The sequence below is a fragment of the Aptenodytes patagonicus genome, chromosome 1 (genome assembly GCF_965638725.1).
Source record: "Aptenodytes patagonicus chromosome 1, bAptPat1.pri.cur, whole genome shotgun sequence".
In the NCBI taxonomy this organism is placed as follows: Eukaryota; Metazoa; Chordata; class Aves; order Sphenisciformes; family Spheniscidae; genus Aptenodytes; species Aptenodytes patagonicus.
The window spans coordinates 80,782,614-80,800,930 of record NC_134949.1 but is presented as its reverse complement, the minus strand read 5'-3'; the positions used below and the strand labels follow the sequence as shown (position 1 = coordinate 80,800,930).

The 18,317-nt window shown below is 40.4% G+C and overlaps 1 long non-coding RNA gene across 2 annotated transcripts in view; it reads right to left on the bottom strand.

Moving 5' to 3' along the window:
- LOC143163288 (uncharacterized) overlaps positions 1-18,317 on the bottom strand; it is a 104,022-nt gene that overhangs the window by 23,476 nt on the left and 62,229 nt on the right. The window lies entirely within an intron of this gene.

Below are 18,317 nucleotides of genomic sequence, written 5' to 3'. Positions count from 1 at the left end.
ACAACTACCAGAAGGGTGTCCCCCAGGACCAACCTGTGTGCAGCTAAGAGCGTGTTGCCGGCTTCTGGGTGAGAGCCTCAGAACATCACCACTTTGCAGCATCTTTGGACTTGCTTGGGGGAACAATATACTTTCCTTGAGAGCTATGTGAAGCAAACTTACTGCTCTTTTATGCGAAATATGGCAAGGGCCTAGAAGAATTACTGACACACCTGATTCCCAACACATTGGTCAGGAAAACCAAGCTAGGTAGCCAGAAAGTACACGGCTCAGTGGGTATGCTAAGGTTTTGTTCCTGTGCTGAATCAGCAGTTGTACTGCTTTTGATCCTTTTTTTGTCTTTAACAAAGAAGATATGTAATTTTTGAGGTAAACCCATATTCTGGAATGTGCTGAACAAGTATTTCATAAAAGGGGAAAAGTTTATCTTAGAGTCATTTTGCTGACAAATGATATATTAGAACTCAGAGCCAAAACAGGTAAAAGCCCTAAGAAAGTGCTGTATCTTTCAAATAATTCAACCCTAAGAGGAGTTAAACTCTATACACAAACAGGAATCATAGAATCATTGAGGTTGGAAAAGACCTCTAAGATCATCGAGTCCAACCGTCGACCCAACACCACCATGCCCACTAAACCATGTCCCTAAGTGCCTCATCTACTCGTCTTTTAAATACCTCCAGGGATGGGGACTCAACCACTTCCCTGGGCAGCCTGTTCCAATGTTTCACCACTCTTTCAGTAAAGAAATTTTTCCTCACGTCCAATCTAAATCTCCCCTGGCGCAACTTGAGTCCGTTTCCTCTCATCCTATCACTTGCTACTTGGGAGAAGAGACCGACACCCACCTCGCTACAACCTCCTTTCAGGTAGTTGTAGAGAGCGATGAGGTCTCCCCTCAGCCTCCTCTTCTGCAGGATAAACAACCCCAGTTCCCTCAGCCGCTCCTCATAAGACTTGTTCTCCAGACCCTTCACCAGCTTTGTTGCCCTTCTCTGGACACGCTTCAGCACCTCAACGTCCTTCTTGTAGTGAGGGGCCCAAAACTGAACACAGTATTCGAGGTGCAGCCTCACCAGTGCCGAGTACAGGGGCACGATCACTTCCCTACTCCTGCTGGCCACACTATTTCTGATACAGGCCAGGATGCCATTGGCCTTCTTGGCCACCTGGGCACACTGCCGACTCATGTTCAGCCGGCTGTCAACCAGCACCCCCAGGTCCTTTTCTGCCAGGCAGCTTTCCAGCCACTCTTCCCCAAGTCTGTAGCGTTGCATGGGGTTGTTGTGGCCGAAGTGCAGGACCCGGCACTTGGCCTTGTTGAACCTCATACAATTGGCCTCAGCCCATCGATCCAGCCTGTCCAGGTCTCTCTGCAGAGCCTTCCTACCCTCGAGCAGATCAACACTCCCGCCCAACTTGGTGTCATCTGCAAACTGACTGAGGGAGCACTCGATCCCCTCATCCAGATCATTGATAAAGATATTGAACAAGACCGGCCCCAGTACTGAGCCCTGGGGAACACCGCTCATGACCGGCCGCCAAGTGGCTTTACCTCCATTCACCACAACTCTCTGGGCCCGGCCGTCCAGCCAGTTTTTGACCCAGCGCAGAGTACACCCATCTAAGCCGTGAGCCGCCAGCTTCTCTAGGAGAATGCTGTGGCTTGGGGTTTGGGAGGAAGGTGAGGAGCAGAGTTTTGCCAATCAAATAAAGATTTCCCACACATATGTCAATGCAATTGTCTGCATCAATACCTGAAAAAGGAGCAGGCATTAAAGAAACGCACACTTAAAAGAGGCAATGTGTTAATGAGGTTACCTCTGTATCACAAAGTCTGGATTAGCCAATGAATCTTTCAAACTATCTAACTTGAAAAATAGCGTTTGGCAAAGTCCACTGACATCTGCCACAACTTTATTTAGCCTTCTACATTCCCTGGAGGTACTGCATATGAGTTGCTCTGCAGTACCACACTAGAGCAACTGCAGACAGAAGGGAATGTAGACAGACATGCAAAGTGTTTAAAATAGGAAACACAGGCTCTGTGCTGGGGGCTAGTATAACAGGTGTATATCTATTGGGAGCTTATATTAATGAGGCTTCTGTTACACATGTAAGGCTGCCGGCAGCCTTTTCAGAAGTAGGTGGGTATTTTGGTTAAAGTCAGACAGAGTAACCTCGTAGTAACCTCTAGTCTGGCTCACAGCCACTAGGGAGGACTCTGAAGGACTGTCCCTTGGTGCTGCATTGATTAGATTTCTTCCCATAATACATCCAGTGTTTTTGCTCAGTAAACCTTACTAACAATTGAATCAAGAATAAAAAGTGAGAGGGGAAATAAAAGCTGATCTCCATGTGAAAATGGGCCATAAAATTAACAAGGTTCTCAACATCAGGTAATTCTGTCTGCTCTATTGTGGCCAGAAAATCAGAGCCTGTAATATACATAAGCAAGCAAGGAGAAAAAAACAAACAAAAAAATCTAGAATTTATACAACATCAAAGTTGAATATTTAAACACACAACACCTAAGAAATCTAAAAGCTTAACTTTCCCTACTAACATTTAAGTATTTCCTTGTCCATATATTGTACATGCATCATTTTTGGATACTAGCTATGTTGGCAAACACACATTTTCAACAACCTTTTATGGTGCTGTGGAAATGTTAATATACAAGTTTCCTAATTTCCATGTCTTGCAGCATCAACAGTGCATAGAAAGCACCTTTACAAAAACAAACAAAAAAGCCATGCACTCTTAAATAAAATGTGGATGATAAACTGGGACATAACAAGTCTACAGTGGAGTAATTTTTCTTCTAAGAACATTAGCATCAATGCACCGGGAACTATAATCCCAGAACACACTCTAATCTAGTTGTTGGATACTAAATGTGCACCGTTGTCAGTTGGACTGTGTGGCTGATTTATTTCAGTGAAGGCAGACTGAGCCTGTCCAGTAGGAGACATTTTGAATGTACAATAATTACAATTGTAAACAAACTTTCACAGAAAATTTTCACGTGAATGAGAATTTGCAAATGCAAAGATTCAGCACAAAAGTCTCTCAGACTTGCTGAATTCTTTAATGACATTTCAGTGTTTTGCCTTTTGCAGCATGCTAATCTGCCTCCTCCAAAGATAGCTGATATTGTCTATACAAAAAGTTGGGCTGGTAGAAAACCAGGAACCTGCAAAGTTTGGTGGTAGATTACCAACATTTTTTGCTAGAATGATCCTTAGTTGCTAAAAAAGAAACCAAACCCCAAATCATCGTCATTGGAAAGACAACTGTAACACTGAATGTTCCAAATAAACAGCCCATTCATTTAAGAAAGGAACACCACTTTATATCAATAATGAATCATCTAAGCTCTGAATAACAATTATAACACTCACCTACTTGGTAATTCATGTAAGAAAAACTATGATCTTTCTAATGTAAACATAACCTACTACCAAGTATTAAAGTAGAAAGGATGAATACTGCATGATAAATGACAAAGTAAACTAAGTATTTTGCAATATCTAGAGTAAGATGGCAACATAATACATAGGATCGCTTCAATAAGGCATATGAGAATACACAAATAATTCATTTATATCTTCTCTAATAACACAAGTGCTCTCAGAATGGTCTGTCATCCAAAAATTATTAATACAGATAGGAAGGCTGGTATAGCATGCAATGTAATTTTTAAAGGTTTATAGCTGTATCTGGATACCAGACTAGATCTTAAGTATATCTACTCAAGCTACACGTTATCATAACTGGGACCTGATCAAGTAGAAGCAAAAAAAGCTTCTTGCTACATGAAAACAGGTGTCTAATATCAAAGGAAAACAATGGTAATGACTTTTAAATACTGGCATTTGTTTGAGGTCTTCTCCCTGAGATCTTTCAAATGAATGACTCTGGTAAAGTAACGTCAAGAAACAATAATCAGACAAAAAATACCCAAGTAAAAAGCCATCACCACAAGAAGCCTACCACAGCTGATGCTGAATGTTAGCAAGCCTTGTCACTTCTGGAAACATGGGCACTGCAATTTTTACAATTTTGTTTAAAAAACTGATCTGATCATTTCTGACCCTTTGACATTAACTATGGGAAAGGAATGAAAGCTGGCCATTCACCTGGCACTAGCTTACATTCCTAGCCACTGCTGATCTGTAAAGTCCTTTTGAGTGTCCAAACACTGTGCAAACTAATTGCTTGCAAACTACTTGCAAAAACTTGCAATCTACATTCAGAGGAGAAAGGTCTTGCTTAAAAATAATAATAAAAAAGAAATCAATGACAAAATAAGCCCAAACAAGCATCTTCATGAAAGAAATCGAGATTTTTCATGGAGGTTCTTTATGTGTTTTGGAGCTTAAAACAATTGTGTGGTAAATATATGATATATTTTGCACAAATGGCACTTCAAGTTTCAAATACAACTTAAGTTTTTGAGTACCATGCCCTTCCTATATCCAACATCTCCTTTTCAGAAAAGGCTCAGAAAAGAATCAGATGCTTGATATACTCCACTGTGATAGTCTGTCCTCTACCATTCAAACAAGCAACGCACGGAACTGTAGGATGAATTCCAAAACATACACTAACATACCCTACTAAGTCTTTCATTTATGCCATAGGTATTTAAGTATGATGAACAAAACCCATATATACTTATAAATTTATCTAACATATAAATGTGTAGTAAGTTACAAAACCATGAGTATCAACATCCCTAAAAACAAGCTGCTTCCGCAAACCTCTGAGAAAGGCAGTTTCGTACAGAAACAGAGACTGCAAAATTTGAGAAAGGCAGTTTTGTACAGAAACAGAGACTGCAAAATTTTGTGGGGAATCTACACAGTTTTTCAGCCCCTCCACTGCCTTAGGATTTAGGGAAACTCTAGGCCTTTCCCTGGCCTTGGGCAGAACAACAGTCAACAGCCCTTCTTAGAATTACTGGAAAGCTGCAGACTTCAGCTGAGATTCCAAAAGAGAGTTATTAATCTATTCAGTTGTAGGATGCATTGTTCGTATGTATGTTCTGTTGGTGGAGTACATCATGTCTGCTATTTTTGAACTGGAGTATTCTGGCCAGCATTGTCCTCCGAAGTTCATTATATGCCCCCATGTGCCATGAGGATAACAGAAAGGACAGCACAAGTCCCACTTTCCTTTCAGTTTCTTTGTCAACTCTGAATACAGTTTGTGACATTAGACTAATGAGACGGAGGCAGGTCACAGAAGGTACGTGCAGATAACCCACCCCCAAGCACTTTAACTACCACACAGAGAAGTCTTCCTTTCTTCTTGGAGTGTCTGTCTACAAGCCACGCTCTTGTGGCTCACACACAGTAATCTGATGTACAAGAGTTCAACTAAAAATAGATGGCAATAAAGTTCTGCCAAAAGAGGTGTCTGCTCTGGATCGTTCCACCAGCAAATGGTGTTTCCAAAAACTATGTGTGGAACCCCGTATGGCTGCTTTCCAGATGTCAGCAATGCAGATGCATCCAAGGAAGCAGCGGAACATGCTTGCTGCCTGTTAAAATGAAACTTGTAATGGGAAGGGACCTAGCGGACCAGACAAACACAAAACATAAGCCCTCATTATTGCTACTTAAAAAAAAATCCTTTGAGATATTGCTTAAGATATGGCTTATCAAAGCGGTAAACATTTTAAAGAAGTCTTGGCATGAATGGTTGTATTCTGCTTGCTGAGGCAGCTGTCCCTATAAAGGATGCATTTATATGTAAAAACTACAAAAATACGCTATTACAGTTATGAATGCATAAGGCTAGGAAGTACTATCATAAGCTGCCCTGTAGTTCCAAGGTGGTTATTTTGAATTAATGGAAAAACACTTATTAATCCCCCAAGGAACCTAGATTTCAGACACTGAGTAAAAAATACTCTTCTGTAAGAGGAAAGCAAACCTCATTAACTCCTAGTTACACCTTCAGAGAATTGACTGGAAATCCAGATGTCTTATCTTTGTAACCTATGATCTGAGTCCAGATCATTTGTGCCTTTGTCTCCAATTTCACCTCAACTAAACTTGCTTTGCATTGAGTTATTTTTTGTTACATAAATACCCATTTGTGGAGGCTACTGTTCAACTGAAACTGAAAATCTCTTTCAGAAATTCCCCCTTTATTTATTGTTGGGGCAACTAGAATGTTTGAAATTAATTTATAATTCACCTGAGATGATTTGGGGCATTTTTGGTCCAATGCGATGGTCCTACCAGTTTGATGACTGAAAACATCAGTGTTTCTTGCTGATCGTTTAAAAAAAGCAAAGCCTTTGATCAATACAATGGGTGAGGGTGAGTCTCAGAAAATGAGTGACCCAAGAAAAAGTTCACTCATGAGAAAATACACATGGAAGTGAAAATATAGGTAATATACTTATAGAGGTATGCTCTCACTGTAGTTGGTTATTTGCTGGAATATGGTGCTGATACTTTCATATTCAAGTTGTGTTAAAAATCCTCCCAGTTAATACACCATTAACATGGTTAAGTCATGTAGTTCACATTTTTATCACTAACAACAGTCATAGGTGTATTTGCAGCATACTGGAGGAACTTCAAAGTAATTTATAAGCACTAACGATAAGGAAGCATTAATCCCTATTTTGCAGGTGAAGAACGTATGTACAAGACACTTCTGTGCTTTTGTGTGAATCACTGCAGCAGACGCAGAAACTGAACTTGAATTACCTACAACCTCTATTACATCTATATGAACAGCTTTCTGAAACAGCATGGTAGACATAGGAAGCCGTCCTGAGAAGAAAAGAGAGAGAAGCAATTTTCAGTGTAATCCTCTTAAAAGAAAGTCTAGCATCTGTATGCAACTCTCACCTCAAAAGCCAAAGCCAAAACCAAAACCCACCAAAACCCACGAACAAAACAGCACATGCTGTATTTCTGGAGAGAACTTTAGTCAGGTGTGGCAATTTCTCTGTCCCTCCTCGCTCAGTCCATAACGGCAATCCCCACCTGGCAATTGGTCTTGTTTGGAGGGTTTACTCCCTGTTATATAATTCCGTATTTTTCTTGCAGCTTTGAGATTTCGCTGTACATGTATGGGTGAGAAAGAAAGGAAGAACGGCTCTAAAGAAGGAGTTTCAGATGCTTTATTTTTACTGCTGTACACACCGTTTTCCGAGGTGTTTGGCACTAAGGGTGCAATGTATTAAAATGATTGATTGATTGCATTTTAAAAATAGAAGTACTGTTCTGATACTGGGATTAACTATTATCATTAAGATATGGCAGAATTTTAAACAGCTTTGAAGCTGCACCCTACTGTGAATGTAAAGCATCCGTCCCCATCCCCCCCCCCCCCCATGTTACACACATAAAACAGAGTTTTTCATAAAGGAAGCAAGTAAATGCCACTAACTTCACTCCTCACACAGTGAGTACTGTATCCATGGGACCACAGTAACAACTCCATAGTGTCCTTCCAATTCCTGTCGTACACTTTTAGTTTGCTTTCAGCAAACTTGTAGCCTCCTCTCTGTTTCTTCTGAACATTATGTGTTGCTCTATGGGAGAAGCTTAATCATAGCTATTTTGAAGGTTCTTATTTTTAAATATCCTATATATTCTAGATCAAATCTTGGTTATTGAAGGGGCTGCAAATAATATTCGGAATACATGATGTAATTTGGTGGCCCAGTACAGTGTAAGCAGGTTCTGATTCAGAGCTGGGTGAGCAACAGCAGCTACAGGGAGACCCTGCCAGCAGTACGTTCGTGCCAATAGAAAAGAACAGTTGATGGCATCTACCCAAGGTCAGCTCCTCAAATTCGGGAGCTGGTTTTCTTCCAGACACTGTAAAGTCGCTTGTTTAAATGCAGCCAGTCGGCAACAATTAAGCGTCTAAATAAAACATGCAGATTTTGTACTCCTTTTGAAATCTCCTCCATGCCACGCTGTTTATTTTCTATTTCTCACAGTCTTCATTATCCAACAATCAGGCTACAAAATGGCGGTCAGAGTGAGGCAGACATTTTGTAACTGTCTCATTAAAAGCCTAACAGAACAATGAAAATGCGCCGAATGAAAAGCAGCAATCCGAGGAGCCAAAAGGAGCATATAGCATTGCGACGATTGAGCTTTTAAGCAAATCCTTTATCTTATTTTGTAGCAAAGTTAAAACAAACCTGCACTGAGAAGCAACCTGACCGTATTTTACCCCCGTGCAGGCAAAACATAGTCTAGCATGACCCTTTTCAAACACTTTCACTTTGGCAAGTGCAGCTTGTCACCTATCTGAGCAAAGGCTCTTCTGTGCCCCTGTCTACCGTGTGCCATATGGACTCAAGACCACCCATTGACAGTGACTCAGTCGCTACAATCTTAACCACATTCTGCCCTTGAAAGTCCAGACACCAATGTTTTCTGTTACAGCTCCAGGAACTTCACAGTCTTCAGTACAGCTTTTAAAGCACTTGCAACAAAATCAGCAAACGAACATTTAAAGAATGGAGCCTACCCCATCTCTGCAGATAACTTTTCATTGAAATTTAACTATCTAATGTGAAATAAGCTAGGGACAGCAAAAGCAGAACAAAGTAATACCATAGCTGATAAAAGCAAAAACCCCCAAGAATTAATAAGGATGCTCCTTTTTTTTTTTTTTAATTGTGTGCCCACCAGACTGCTCCTAGAAGTATTAGCAACTGATGTATCCTAAGAAGCAAATACGCAAATCTTTAGAAAAAACTGCAAAGCACATACTACTCATTAAAGATTTAGGTACCTGCCAAATTTCAGGTTTAAAGATTCAGACATTTTTACACTGTTCCCTGAGGGGAAAAAAAATCCAAAACAAACAAACAAAAAAAACCCCAAAAACCAAACCTACAACAACTTTTAACACAGAAAAACTATGGTTTTATTACCCTCCCGTAACTAAAAAACTGGCTGAGGGAATTTTGCTTACATTTTTTAATGATACAAAATGACCAAAGAGGCTGGGCTAATGTTATATTTGAAAAGGGGGATATAGGTTTAAAAAAACCACCCTGGAACTATATAATGAAAAAAAAAATCGTTATTAATTTTAACGCATCTCTTATTTTGAGGGACTTGTAATATAGAACTTAAACCAACAAAACAGGTAAGGAATGATTACATAGGCATACTGAAAACACAGGCATTACACAGATATATTGACGTTAGAGGAGATTAGGCTAAAGCAATGCATCTGTTCCCGCTTCTCTTTTCTGTCGAAGACTCGCACTCCAGTGTGACGCTGCTACTTGATATTCAACGAACCAGGTCATGAAACAGGCAACTGAATGGGAAGAAATGGCTCACACTCAAAAGCCAAAGTTAGGTAACCCTTCCCAGAGTGCAGGTGCCAAAGTGAACCAGTTACCTGGAAAAACAGCCCGGAGAAGCTTATTTTGAAACTTTATCTCTTGGTGGTAAACGGGAGAAAGCTGGTGTGCCTGACTGGGTTGAAAGAAAACTACTCTGAGCCCTCAGAGAGAGCAGGGTAAAATGTTCTCAGAAAAGGGAAGAATTTAGCCTATAGTTTACATATGACAGTGACACATTTGCCAGTAACACTGTATCTCTCTGTGCTTTCACATGTGAGAAATCTCCAAGCTACACACTGACCCTTCCCTTACAAGCAAGAAAGAGATACAGCAAGTGAAAGGTGATTTGTTTGGGCCACCTAGACCTGTAGTATATATAAAAGGACAGGAGGAGAATTATTACCGCAGCCTGTACCCTTGGCGGAGCCAGAGCTGCCCGGGACAGGCACATGTGCGATGCCGTTAACATATGGTGAAGGTCCCACTCCAGACTGTGCTACAGCAAGCCCTGAGAGAGACGCATTTGAAGAGTCCAGCTGCTAAACAACCCCCTCCAGTGCGCGCATGAAGGCTGTCTCTTACAACACAATATAGCCCTCTGTGTTTTATGGGAGATGTTATTTCTCCAAGACATATTTTGCAGCGTCCCGTATCTTTGTGGTGGGGCTAGCAATCTGCCGCACTGCTGTGACAACAGGTGGGACAGCTCTTTCAAAACTTGAACAAACCTGCCAAAATCCATATGCCTGCCAAGCTTACTACACAGACACTATGTTCAAAGGTTATGACCCATCTCTAAAACCACCGATTTAAAAGCAATGTTGATTACACTTGTCCTTTGCTTTTGTTACAAAACCCCAAAATTGTGGAAAGAATTCTGAGTTTTATTACAAACTTGAAAACAGGCCAAAGTGCATGAAGAAGTTCCATAAAGGTCGTGATCCTTCAGAGTTAAGCTAACTACAACCCCAGCTGGGAGAAAAAAGCTCTGAGTTAACACAAGGTTTCACACTGGAAGTGTGGGAAACTCGTGGTTTGACAAGATTTCCTAGCAAAGCCAGGTGAAGTTCGGTGGTTTCTGTGATATTTCACAAAGAGTGTCTGGGTGCCTTTGAACTTGAAACTCAAAGCGGAATCCAGCAGCTGCAAACTTAAACACAGCAAGACAAAGATTAAGAAAAAAATGTTTGCATGAGCTCCTGGGAAGCATATACTGAGTTTCACCTGCTGACATTTGAAAAAGCAAAAGTCTACACACCCTACTGTTCAACTTCAATTTAAATAAAAACATTAGGGAGGTGTGGTAGAGGCACAGTTGCATTACACTTTTGACTTACCTAAGTGAGGTACCTGTGGGTGGACTGCAAACATTGCTGCAGTTAATCCCTGTTAACATTGCTGCCCACTGCTGTTCTTGCAACTACTCACACCGATTTCTAGAAGTTATGCAGGGCCATCCCCACTGGCTGTATCACAGCCCCTTTTCTAGAACCACCAAAGCTACCAAGGCTTACTTTCAACAATCAGGAGGGAATGAAAGAGAAGTTGGTTCTAGCCTTTAAGTTTGGAGAACTGGAATTAAAAAGACAAAACATCACGTGGGTTTAAGGTTTGAAGCAGTATTTTTCTTCAAACAGCACTTTTCAGTCATCTCCTCTACAACTGCAAGCTTTCAGGGCTGATGAAACAAATGGCTTGGAGTCACTTCCATGAGGGGTATTACATTAGTTCACGACAGTGTGAATCTCTGTGCTATTTGGTGTCTGTTAGCGAGCTGATGCAGAATACTTTGAGCAGCCCCAGTCTTCTGGTCACAATAAAGAGCAGCTTGTAAGCAAGAGAGGGAAACCAGTGTGGAAGAATACCATTCACATGGGCACCAGTGGTCTATAGCCATATAACTTACTAGCTTTGGTTTGCTGTATGTTAGAATAGGAATAATCGTATCCTGTAGGGGATTTATAACATTTTAGATTTTGAAAGGGCTTTTCTTAATAGCACTGAAAACAGGAGAATCTACATGCAGCACATACAGTTGTAAGGGAAAAAGTGAAAATTAATTAGGCATGCAGGAAACAAAAGAAAAGGACAGGACTGTAAATGGAAAAAAGAGAAAGGTAAAACAGGAAAGGAAAAGTGAGATGATTACAGACAGATGAGAATGAAGATTAAAAAACAACTGGCAACAATTAGGAGAAAGGTTTAGAAATCATACTGAAAATCAGGTAACAGGGATAAAAAGACTAAACATGTTAATTATGGCACATTTCTTTGACACTTTTTTTCTTAAGTGTAGTAAACTTTTTGAGCAGTAAAGAAATATTAGTATTGTTTAATTTTGATTCTACTGTTAAATCACTAGAGAAAGAGAAAAAATCCTAAATTTTGTCAGCACAGTTTTGGTCTTTGGGGTTCCACTTGTTTGGTGAACTATTCCTTAACCACTTGTGAATGCTGGAAATTATATATGCTGATCTTAGAATATTATCCCCTGCCCTCCCAAGTCTCCAATTATCCTTTAACACAGCAAAACTGTAAGAAAATTAACCATTCGTATTAAATGGTTAATCAGATCACCTCAGGGTCACTGCAGCATCCTCCCTAATGTTGCAGTTTCTGACTAAATGAAGTTTTGGAAAAGAAGGGCAGAAAAATATTTTGCGGAGAAACACAAAGTATGACATCTGGCTTTTTATTATACAGTTCTATTCCATTTTTGACAAATCTATTTCCTAATGGAGAAGCTTAATAGTTATATAGGCAAGAAAGAGTCAAATTGATACAGTTGTGAGCATATAAGTGCTGTGGTTTTTGATTGTGAACCTGGTTAATACTAAAGTTGTAAAAATAATCTGGACTAAAATGAACTACAACAACAACAAACCCCAGAGTGCTTTCTTGTTAGTTTAGAAAGTACTGGGTTTACCATTATGACCTAATGTATCTCTTTATATACATTCCTCTTCTCTTCATCATTTATGTTAAGACCAGTTGCCGTGACAACTAAAAGAATTGTTTTAATAAAGCAATGTCCCCCTGTATTTTAAATACTGCAGGTTGCTGAGACAAAGAAATCCACCCCACAACTCCAAAGATAAAAAATAACGCAACACAAAAAGAAGCCGAGGGAAAAAAAAAAAGAGAACCCTGTGCACCGAATGAATTTTGCATGGAAGCAGTATTTCTGGTCCACAAGTCCAAGCACAAGCTTACTGCTTATTATAAGCTTTATTACCGATACCTCCTACATCCATAACTCCTCCTGTGTCCCCACGGCAAACCTATCAGAACCTGTGTCTCTTAATTGGACTCCAATAAAATAAGCATTACACAATGCACAATGCAAGTATTGCAAGGATACAGTCTTAAATGCTAAGAGCTCTATACCTACTGAGACCAAGGCATCAGTTAAAATCTGATGTGAGGTAGTGATGAAAGGCTTATGAAGTGCCAAGGGAGAGCAGATCCTGTACATCTGAGCAAACAGTCTTCAAACAAGACTACACAGATGGCCCAAAGGAGGTATGTCTTTGCAGGATCGGGCCCTCACAGTGTAAGTAGCAATCCTAAAGTTTACTCTTAATTACAGAGACATGGAAGTGTATTGGTCAGTACAAATAACCAGAGCCTGGTGGGAAATTCTGGGAAGGAAAATGTGAACATCTTGGTTCACTGGAGTGAAATGCTAACTCTCCGAATTCTCCCTGCATGTTGGCATTCTTCAGATAAAGACTTCTGTGTGCTTTGTGCTGGCCTGGAGTGACTGCTACCTATTCCACAAAGTTATCCAGACCACTAATAGTTAACAGAAAATGTGCAAAAGAGAACAGTCACACATTGTCAAGGGAGATGAAATTAAATATCCCAACAGACATTCCTGTTCATACGACATTCTGGGCAACAGGCTTCCTCAGATACTACAGTGATAACAATACAATTAGTTTCATTATTAATGCTAATTCAATGGGAATTTAATGGAATAAATAGTTCAAATTAGCAATTTCTTTTAGGAATTCTGGGCTGGCAACAGTAACATCTGTCTCTCTGTAAAGCGGTAACAGAGCTTAAACTTCAGGTTTGCCTCCTCTGCAACATCAGGCATCACATTACTAACCCGGAGCTAGGTAATCATTCTTTCCTGCCAACCTTAATGAGTTTTCAGCTACCTAAGCGGGCCTCAAACTAACAGGCATGGGTAGTATTAGCAGCCGCACAGCCACTGCAGCATGGTGTTCACAAGGGACTAGTTCATCTACCTTAGAAGCTGATCTCTTGTACTGCCACATCTAGATAGAGTCTGGGACCCAGACCAGCCAGCCAGAAGCTGCCTGGGTACGTTCTGCTAAGATATAGTTCTGGCACGGGCTTCAACCTAGTTCTTACTTGTATGACAGTGACTACACCGAAAAACAGCACTTGGACTACCAGGATGATTTGATTAGCGGCACAGCATGACTGGATTAGCAGCTGATGCACTGAGTTAACTCAAATTTGAAGTCTCTCGCCACTTCTCTATTGCATTACCAATTTAAACGTCGGTAGCACTTGTTCTTCAAAACAGGCTCCCGAAGGACTAGCTGACTCAAGTGAAAAGCATCACTCCACAAAACTAGAGGTTTTTGTGGGTGAATGAAGTTAATGTCCCAGTAACACTTGAGTTGGGTCTGTAGTTAACACTTCAGTGAAGACAGTTCTTTATTTTACACGTGCACACTGAGAGTTTAAAAGATTTTTATGCTCTTTTTTCCCCCCATAAAGTATTTATTTTCTGAAATACTTTTAGAATTGTGTAATTAACACCATGTTTCTGATTTTACATGGGAGGCTGCTTTTTAAAGATATTTTGAAGCATAAATTCTGCACAAACTATTCCATATACCTTTTTTACTATTAAAAGCTTCCCTCTGCCACATTACAGATTTCTGAGTAGGAATCACATACAGATTACCTAGTTTAGAATCATTGTTTACAGGAGTTTTACATTCAAAGTTTCCATCTTTTATTCCTTTGCAACTGTGAAAGAGTTAATCCCACATCTTAATGGGAGTTTGCCCTTTAATAAGAAAGCATTAAAGCAAGCCAACAATAACAAGCTAAATGAAGGCCATTCTTTTGCCTTTTGTCAATATTTTCAAAGCGACAAATAGATCAAACACAGGATATTTTTTAAGGGTTTTTTTTTTCCCCCTCTTTGTAAATCATAAACGCTTTGGTATATTTAATTTCAAAATGAGTTCCCTGTGGATTAGGCTAACACGACAGATTAAAAAAACCTTCCCAAACCCTGCAATGTCTTAGATGGAAAAGTACACAAAATGTTCTTTTGCTATTTCCCCCTGCTCATTTTCTAGCTGTTCCTCTTTCCCCTACACCTAAAGACCAAGCTGTCTGTGCTAATCAAAGAAGTTTCATAGTCCTATTCTGAGACTTCAAAACACTGTAACACATATTTTTCTAAATAAATGAAGGATTTTATACTATATTCAGAGGAAAATACTCAAGTGCCTAAATATTTGCTACACCACACAGATATAGCTGGCATATTCATGTGGGAAGAGGTAGAAAATTCCCCCTTGCAATATGAACTCAGCCTTTGAAAAGCAGAGGAAATACCTGCAGTTTGTGACAGTCTGCGCAGGCACTACTTGGTGTCTGTTTGTGAGAGAAGGGTTTGAAACGTGTTTGAAGACCCAACGGACTGTTACTCTTGAATCTGTACCAGTTTTAAACCTTCCTAAGCAAGGTCAGAAGACACTTCTGCCCAGTGAGAGGTATTTTTAAGACCTGACTAACTTTTCCATGCAAGGGCATGGGCCAGACTCTGAAAATATTCCTCTGCAATACTTTCTTGTCAGAGGACTTGAATGTCCTTTCTCCTGTCCTTCTGTCCTTACTGGTTATATACGACTAAGAGCTCCTCAATGAAACACAGAGTACAGCTGTTAACAACCGCTTCAACATATGGACACAAGCCTTCCATTAATCTAATAGGCTGGGGCTTGGTTTCCTCCCCCATTAAATCTGTTTGATGGTAAGTCCTTTTCCTGGAAAAAGCTTTTGTATAAACTGTGAACTCTGGTCCAGTTGTGGACGGCAGTGAAGGCAGCAGTGGCAGCGGTGGCAGTGAGACAGCCTATGGATGGAGTTATACCATGGCCTCAATCCAGAGGGGAGGTCCAGGCTGGACCGCCTCCTCCTTCATGCAGCTGAATCAGAGAATGGAGTCCTAAAACTAGAAGCAAAAGTGACAGAACCAGCTTTCTGTTCAATAAATCATCAACTCTTCCAGCTGGCCCCAGGCAGCTGTGACGTCTACTGGCACAAAAAGAGCCCATCAAGAGAACGCCATGAAAACAGCCTGGGATCACCACTTCCTTAGGTGTTTGGTGCCCCGCCTGGCCCTCGTCCAAAGTGAAAGTATCCCCTCTTAGTGGTAGTGACAAATTACTTACAAATGGCATCCTAAGTTTTGATAAATTTCTTTAGAGAGAGAGGCAGGCTTGCAGTGTGAACACAAAATAATGAATGCTAACTCTCAGAAAAACAAAAGTCCCAGTTGCAGCTCCACAAGATTATGAATCTCAGCTTTAGCATGGACGCAGTTTTGGTTACTTACCACGTATTTGAAACAATTGAAGTGGGTTTTTTTCTGTGTTTATTTTGGAGCAGGCTATTTTTAAGGTCACAGTCCCTGCTAAGGGAGGAAACTATGTCTCTAGGGTATTGGGAATTAAACAGAGGAAAGAAAAAGGCACAGAGAAAGTAGCTGCCTTACAGAGAGAACTCAAATGTTTTGTTTCCTTCCTTGTTCAGTCTGTAGTCAAAAAAGAACTTTACAGTAAACATTAACTCGTGGTTTTTTAAAAAACGAATGTAATTCTGAATTTCACAGGAATTCTTTTTTAATTTTTTCCCTCCTGGAATCCCTTCTGATAAACTGCGACATAAAGGGACATTACCACTTGTCAATCGGCTTTTACAGCTTCAGAGGTTAGGCTTACCACTCTCCTGTCCGTGATGACTTATGTCATGGGACTGACATCAAGCCAAATATTTTGTGCAGGCTGACTTGGAGATACGAATGAGGAGGTGCAGGGAAAGCAGCAAATGTTTTGAGAGCCTTGGAAAAGCCAATCAAGACAGAAATCAGCTACTGCAGAGGGCACATATTCCACTGAGACCACAGACTTCTGTGGCAAGAACCAGAGGAAACCAGTGCGGAAGGAATAGGGCAGGAAAGGACGGGAGCGAGCGAACAGAGAGGCTGCAAAGACAACCAAGGCAATTCCACCATAGGGAAGTGCAGAACCTACTGCTATCAGCCTGCAGTCTCCTCTGTCCCTGCTTGAGGAGGTCACGCGAGATGTTACCACAGCAAAGCTACACTCCATATCCGACACAAGGAATTCACTCTGGAGTCTTAGGTGTTAAATAATGCAAAGAAGGATCAAAGCCAGCAGCTATATGAAAAGAGGCTTCTTTCGTAACTTATTTGCTCATTTGCAAAATACCAATGTTATTTATTTAAGCAACTATGACCTTTCTTGATGCACTGGTGATGTAAATGCTCATGTGTGGGTGACAGAAGAGTATCATGATAATAAAATACTAATACCTTAGATCAGGAGTTGCCCAGTTTATTTCACTGGGATAGCATTCCTATAGAAATAGAGCTGTATTGTACCTCGCTGAGGCAGGGGTTACAGCTGTTTCCAATTCTGTCCCAGGCTCTGCATTTGCAGAAAAGAAATGCATCTGGATGCATTTTTCAGATATCTTTTTCTCATGCGTGTACCATGAGAAATACACCAAGATTTTGCGAATCCATCCTTTTAGCTAGCCTCTGCTCTTGTCATATCCCAGATTACGGTAGATGTCAGGTATGTTCCTCCAACTGTAGTGCCAAGAAGCATTATTCTGAGGTGCACAAGATGTCTTCCATGGCTCTAATTAAACAGATAAAGCACGTACAGGCAGGGAATGGCATGTGCACATCAGTTCAGAGGACACATAATGTCAACTGCAATTGGTTAGGGAACGGAGTGACAAGAACAACATCAAGAAGGCTAGAAAGTGAAGGAAGACACTCCCATGCCTTAACAGTGGTACAACACTAGACATAATCTGTTTCTTACTTACAAAGATGTCAGCAGTAAGATATAATGATTAAGGGAAAAACTCTAGTCTCTACTTAATACTTGGGCCCAACTGGGATAACAAGCACCAAGAAAGTGCAGCAGTTATTGAAACAGCAGATTATAAGAAACTCTGGGAAAAAAAGGGGGGGGGGAGATACAAGAGCTCTACAGAGTGGAAAAATAAGGAAGAATTTATCCAAATTATTCTTAGACATTTTCTAAGACAATTTCTAACATATTCTGTTATTTTGCTTCAGAAAGGGCGCTTTCTGTCTCACACCCAGGCATTATTGTAAGAAACTATCTTTTGTGCCAGTTAGGGTTCTCGAATTTGGGACATTAATAAAAATGGGTCAGGAGCCCATGACAATATAAAATTATTTTCTCTTCAGAAATTGTCTTCTAGATGTATATGCAATTTATCTTCAGGTGATATCTATGTGTTCATATGCAGCCTGCCCTGAGTAGGGTACATACCTGTACCCTACTTTCCAGTGACACAAAAGAGCTACACAGCTTTTTCTTTTAATCACCTGCATAGATATTCTGTAATATACATTAATGTAAGTATGCAAAACACGGATCAGAACTGACTGCTACCGGTGTGAAGGGAAACTGTGTGACCTCTCAATCCCATTTAAACACATTAGTAGACTTTAATAAAGTCAAGCAATATTGTTAGCCATATTAGTACAACTAAACAGTCCTTGAGGTATAAGAGAACTGTGCATGCTAGAATGAGAATATCAGTAAATTTAAGAACTGATAGTATTAAAGCCATATGGTTACCACACTAAAACCCAAGCTTTCAAGAGTTCAGGAAGGAGATT